This window comes from Pinus tabuliformis, chromosome 5_1, assembly GCF_031772625.1.
Source record: "Pinus tabuliformis cultivar Carrire ecotype Pingquan chromosome 5_1, CPIR1, whole genome shotgun sequence".
Classification (NCBI taxonomy): domain Eukaryota; kingdom Viridiplantae; phylum Streptophyta; class Pinopsida; order Pinales; family Pinaceae; genus Pinus; species Pinus tabuliformis.
This window is the reverse complement of record NC_142305.1, coordinates 928,220,728-928,227,921: the sequence shown is the minus strand read 5'-3', so window position 1 is coordinate 928,227,921 and position 7,194 is coordinate 928,220,728.

The following is a 7,194-nucleotide window of genomic DNA, read 5'->3' as shown; positions in this document are numbered from 1 at the left end:
TTTGCTTTCCTAAACATATCCCAATCTTGTAGGCCCTTTGTAAGCTCATGTAAAGCCCATAGTTCAATTCCATCAATCATTGACTCTACAGTTGAGTCCATATCCAAACATCAATGTAACACAATGTAGCAACAAATCTATAACACATCATTCATCTCACTAATCCATCAAAACCAACATGTTTGGCTCACTGAACAAGGTTAACATCAATGTCTATTCAAACCAAATACAACCATGAAATCCATAATGCCAATAGAATATTTCAACTTGAGAGCATCATGTTGTGTCATTATGAATACCTCCCTAGTCAAAAGGGAGTGTTGAAAAATGTAGCTAGTGTCAGTCTTCATGATGTAATAAAACATATTTTCTATCATTTATTATTTTCATTATTATTATATTTTGGTCAAAGCAAGTTCTTCATGCTTATAGAGTCAATTGACTCAAAAATAATTTATAAAAAAGTCAAAAGAAAATTATTTGAGCCAAATCCAATTTGGAATTTTTGTAAATGAAAAGAAAAAGATTTTTATTTTGAGTCAAAAATTCAACACAAGACCAAGTAGGCCCTCCTGTTTTAACAAGTCAAACTAAGAGGTAGCTATTTGACCATACTAGAAATGTACAAGTACAAGTCAACTCAACCTCATTCACTCACTCATCATCACATTAATTTCTATACCAAAAGACAAGAAGAAAAGGAGTGAAGTCAAATGAGAGAGAGAGAGAGAGAAGTCAAAGGAGAGAGAAATTATGTTGTTTCTAGCTTGTTTATACTCACACGTGCAAATTTTCTAGGGAAAATTTGCAAAAATTATAGGTCTAAAATTTGTCCTTCAATGCAAGTCTGAAATTTTCGCGATGTAACTATATTTTAGAAGGTTTTAACAGTGTTTACTTTGACGTGGTTAGAGGAGACTTGGATCAGGGTTGAATTGATCTTTGTGGCAGCCTTGGTCTTGGTCTTGGGTCTTATATATCTCATTTTGATTTGATTCTATAAGAGAAGGTGTTTTTGGGTTTTCCCCCTTGTGGGATTTTTCCCTGGCTTGGAGCCTAATAGTGTTCTTTGTCTCTTTGTAATCTTTATGCTTTGAGGTTTTGTATAATTTCTTGATGAGAAGAAAATAAATGAAAAAGAACACAACTAATACTCACAAGTAATTATCAAGTAAGAGGAATCAAGCTTTAATATATCCAACACTTAGTTTCTCAGTTTCTTAATGTGCCTAGATGGACCCAATACACATCTAGGTTGGCCTTCACCCTTATTGATTGATGTTTCCTTGTTCCAAATCCCATATTACGATGGATTTCACTAAGATTATTTGGGAGGGGAATCACACCATGCCTTGATGCCAACACTTACTCTAGATGATGACACACCATCCTTACATTCCCTAGGAGGGTGGCATAAGCAATTTTGTGATTGAAATCTTGATAGAGGAGGTGCCTTTTAGAGATGTACCCATGCACTTTGATGATTTCTTGGAGTGAGGAGAACTCATGGACCATTTCATCACTTGTTTGATGGATATTGATCATTCTTGGAGGATTTTATCATGGTGGAGCATCTTTATTCCCATATATGTGGGTTATTTTATATTTTTATTATGTTTTTGAGCTATCTCAAGGTCAAATTGTGAGATTTTCCTAATTGAATGCTTCAAGCAAATGTTTTAGGCATTTTCATGTAAAACTATGAAAAACTAACTTGGTTACCCTCATATAAATAGTGGGTTGGGAAATAATCATTATAAAGAACACTGGTCCTGCACAAGTTGGTAAGAAATCAGTTTAATTAGAAGCATAGATGAAGGCCATGAAATAAATCAACCAATGCCAACAACAACCAACAACCAATCACCAAGGTACTCAAAGCTATCCAAACCCCTAAAGGTGTTTTGACAAGAAAATTCTCTCGGAAAACATTAGGGATTTGAGTAACTATCCTAAAAAGATAACCCTAACTACATTAATGGATATATATATATATATATATATATCTATATATATATATATATATATATATATATATATATATATATATATATATATATATATATATATATATATATATATATATATATATATATATATATCTATATTATCTTGCTCTAAGAGACAGTGAGTAGTAGATCTACAATTGTGGAAGGTCAGAAAAATAGATTTAATGATTGGAAAATTTCCTCTATTTATTCATCTAAACTCTTTAATTGACTTGTTACATGTTGGAACCATAGTCTATATTTCACAAACTCTTTCGTTGTTATTTATAGCATATGTTCAGCGTTGTATGATAAATTTTTATACTAATAGTTTAGTATCTTAAATGTGTATGGCCCCTTTTAGGACAAGAATAATTTATGGGATAGAATTTCCAGTGTTTAGGTGGTGGCTAAAGAGTGATTGGTTATTGGTTGAAGATGAGTCTTGCTATAGACTCGAAACATCAATTCATAAATGGATAATGTGGAATTAGTTCCGAACACTAAAGCTCAAGATACCCTCCATAGAAATCTTCAAACAATCAATTTAACTTTTATTGTAAATGGATCAAAGTGTGGAGTCATACTTCTAGAATGGATAGGTTGATAGAATTTTTTCTACATCAGATAGAAATGGTTGACTTAGTTGGCATAAATACAATCACTCTTAAACCAATTTGGTGGAATAATAGGACATGGAGAGAAGCAATGTCAAAAATACTCAATGAGTTCTTGATCTCAACTCCATTGTTACAACAGGTGGACAAGTACAAGTCATGGATTCCAGATGGTAGGATTTAGGCCAGTTCCTAATTTTCTTAGAATTGGAAAATAATATCTAGAATATAAGATGTCCCTTCAAATTAAATTCAAATTGGCTACAAGAGGAAGAATTCCAATAAATTGTGAGGCAAAATTAGAGGTGCTACAAAACAAATTGTAGAATTTCAACAAGTGAGCATTTTGATGTTTCATTAATATTTGTAAAAGAAAAGTCCATTTCTTGGGATGGTGAATAACATAGGAATGAAGGTAAGAATATATAGGAGATTTAATTTTATATAACAAGAGGTTTTCAGGAGTAATAAAATTGGTATTTTTGGGGAAGTTGATTAAGTTAGATTAAAAAATTTAGAATACAAAAAAATTGAAATATTTGAAAATAGGGAGGATGAATGGAGATTACAAAGTAGGGATTATTGGATGGAATTAGGGAATGAGAATACATAATATTTTCATACATTTTCTAACCATTAGGAAAAAACTAACACAATTTGAGAGATAGAAAATGAGAAAGGGGATTTTGTTAGTAATTTTAAGGACTTATCAGATTTAGGTGTGAAACATTTTGGTAATATCTACAAAGAGCTAACAAGATTCAACAATGTGGAGATTTTAAACTGGTTTCATAGTTTCCTTGAATGTTGATATAAGTAGATAAAAATGATATATATGAGGCAACATCTAAGAATGAGTTATTTTCCATCCTTTCCACATTTAAGAATACCAAAAGTCCTAACCCTAATGGCTAGAGAATCAAGTTCTATCTGAGCTTCTTTGACTCATAAGGGTAGTGGAGGAGGTCAGGACAACTCAAAATTTATTTCTCTAATTCCAAAGCTTGATAAGCTTGGAAAATTCGCTGAATTTAGACTTACCTCACTTTGTAACTGCATTTATAAGATCATTTTAAAGGTGTTGGTTGACAAATTGAAGAAATTTCTCTCTAATATGATTTTCTTGGAATAATTTGGCTTTTTGAAAGGGAGAAAGATCCATGAAGCAATTGGTTTTGCACAAGTTCTTCACTCTATTAGACCAAAAAGTGTCTATATTAGTGTTAAAACTAGATGTTTTCAAGGCATATGTTGTGCATTACTAGTTAACTTAAGGATTATACTCCCATAAATCAGTTTAAAATTGGATTTTTTCAATTGGATAATGGTTTGTGTTTCTAAAATTTCATTTGTTATACTTAGGAATGCATTTTCTTCTTCCTTATTTCACTCTAAGAAGAAGACTAAGGTAACGATTCCCTTTGTCTCTCTATTGATTATTACTAATGGTAGAAGGGATTAGCAATACCATTCAGAAAATATAAAATAAACAAATATATTAAAGGGATTAGGATTGATTGAGAAGAACACCTTACTCATATTATATTCATAGATGATGTATTACTTTTGTAACATACCCAATTTCCTCAATGACTTGCAGAAGTTAGGGTATACACAAAATTTTCTTTTTCCTTTTAGTAGCTTGAAAATAAGCTCTCTGACCACTTTATCACATACCCCTACTAAATTTATCCTAACCATACTTGCAAAAAATTGGTTTTCATCTCTCATACTTTTTGTCAAGCACTTTACATGTATATGTTTATTCAAATACTTTGATTCCAACTAATTAAGAAATATTTTTCTTGTATACATTTTTCCAAACATTTTGTATGAAATAAAATATAAAACATTGCTCTAATTCCACTTGTAACATACTAACTAAAACATACCACTAAATCATGCAACTTTTGACAAATTTAACACATTTCTTCATATTATTTACATGCAATTCAACATATATTCACTACAACAGTACTATCATACAAAAATACTATCTCCATCCATTAAACAACATTTTCGTTGGGGCATTTCATCAAATACTGTGTATGAAATTAATCATTAAACCATTCATCCATTTCCTCGAACACTTTGCATGCAAACTAATATAGAAACTACTTCAGGGCATATATCCTAAATTATAGAAGTGAAATTTCTAAAAACTAAACCAGATAATCAGTGGGAGTTCTCCTCACTAAGGTTCAAGTTTCAACTTCTAGAATCTCCTAGATGAAAATTTATAGCATAAATTCTAACATGACCTCCTTTGGTACCCGATTTTAGGAGAATTCAGGAAGCTTGACTTCCTATGATCGTATCTCCTAAAATATCATGTCCCAAGCTCTGAAAGTTGGACTAGAGAATTAGTGGGATTTCCCCTCATTACGGTCAAAGTTTCATCTTTTCGAACCTCCCATGATAAAATTTATCTCAGAAATTCCAACATGCCCTGTTTCATGCACAATTTTATGAGAATTTAGGGAGCTTGACTTCCTATGATCATGTGTCCTAAAATATCATGACACAAGATATGAAATTTGGACCAAATTATTAGTAGGACTTCCACTCACTATGGACTAAGTTTAAGCTTCTGGAACCTCCCATAAGAAAAGTTATAATAGAAATTCATATGTGACATGTTTGATGCATGAGTTTATGATCACTCAAGAAGCTCAAATTCCTCTAATCATATCTCCTAAAATATCGTGATCCAATATATGAGAGTTGGAAGAGATGATAAGAAGGATTTTCCCTCACTATGGACCAAGTTTCACTTTTTGGAACCTCCCAGAATAAAATTTATAGAAGGAGTTCCAACATGACCTATTTAAAGATGAATTTAGGAAGCCCAACTTCCGCTAATCATATTTCCTAAAATTCTGTGAAACAAGATCTAAAAACTGGACCAAATGATTAGCAATATTTCCCCATAGCATGGTCCAAGTTTAAATTTTTAGAACCTCACAAAAGAAAGGTTATAGTAGAAAGGTGATCAATTGTGATCTCAGAGCCCTACATGTCCATATGCACATATTAAATTGCATATAAAAATGAACACAACTTTCTTACAACCTCAAGGTAGAATTTGAATATAATCCATAGAAAAGTCAAGGCATTATTTCTATTAATTCCATGGAACATTTTCCTGCAACCATGAAAAATTATCATGGAGCTATACATTAATTTCAATAAATAAATAATCAGAATATTCATAGATCACAATTAATAACACTTATTGATACCTAAAAATGGCTGAAACTAAAGGTGGGACTTCCATTTTCCACCCAAGCGTAGACTAGTTGCAACTTGTATTTATTACAATAGTCACCCTTGAGCTAGAATCAAGTCCAAGGGTATTTTTCAAGAAACTTTAGTTGTAAATCATGCTCACAAGTTTGGCTCCTTTCATGAAAATCCAATTCTGTCCTCAAACCTTTTTCATTCAACAAAAAACCAAACCAAATCTTGTTGCTCGAATTCCTTTTTATCAATTTTATTGTGTGTTTCTTCATGTTCCTCATGGAATGTTCTTGCGGATATTTTTTTCTAGTTGCACATTTCATTAAGTAGTGGTGCCAAATAAAACTACTCAAGTTCTTCTTCCTTTTCCCCCTGGAATCATGGATATATGGTCGAACTCTTTAGGTCATTCAAATAAATTTATAATCACTTATAATCAAAGTAAATTATATTACAAAAATCAGGGTGAGTATATCAGGAAATCAATTCATATCAAAAGGTTCTAGTGTCACCACAATGGCCTAGTTTCTAAATTCTTCAGCTCCATTATGCTACTGCACACTATGATGTCATTAAGATGATTTTATTTACCTTGAATTCAGCCTCATAACATGTATTGGCCAGTTCACTGATTCTCCTACATCACTGACACATATGTCATGAGAGATAATCATAAATTTTTAAATCCATTATAACATAGCTAGCTGATCTATAGAGAAATTTCTACATGTGTTATAGACATATTTGGGCACTTCAACCCCAAAACTTATATGTCGATAAAATAGGGCTCATAAACCCTTTAAAGAGTTGTTTCATACCCTAAAAGAACATGTTCATTTGATTACATCATTCCCCAAAAGTTCCACCTGAAAAACCATCCAGAAATAGCCTAAACTGAACCATATTGACTGCTACACTGGCCAAGTGCGATGCATACTGAGTGATACACTGCTCAAGTGTGATACATACTAATTAGGCCTTCTATAGGGTGGGATGAGCAAGGATGGACAAATGTCCGGGACAGTTTCCTAAGTGGATGCTCATAGAATTTTCTAGAAACTTCTCCTCTGCCACTTGCCTCTCTGAATTCGCCCAAGGATGAGTAAGAGATCTAAACTTCAGTTATCTCTCCTCTTGTGGAACCAAATGTAACAAGTGAAATGACACTAATCAAAACCCAAAGATGACTCACACCCTTGCACACATCTATAAATGGATCCCCCATCTAAGAGATCCAAAGGCTGGAATGTTGTGAATTGCAAGTAAGTGCTGATAGTTTCTAATTGAGGAAGAGAATTGTATTGTAGGTGTGATCTTGCTATTTCATGAGGTGAAGAGGGCTTGATGCT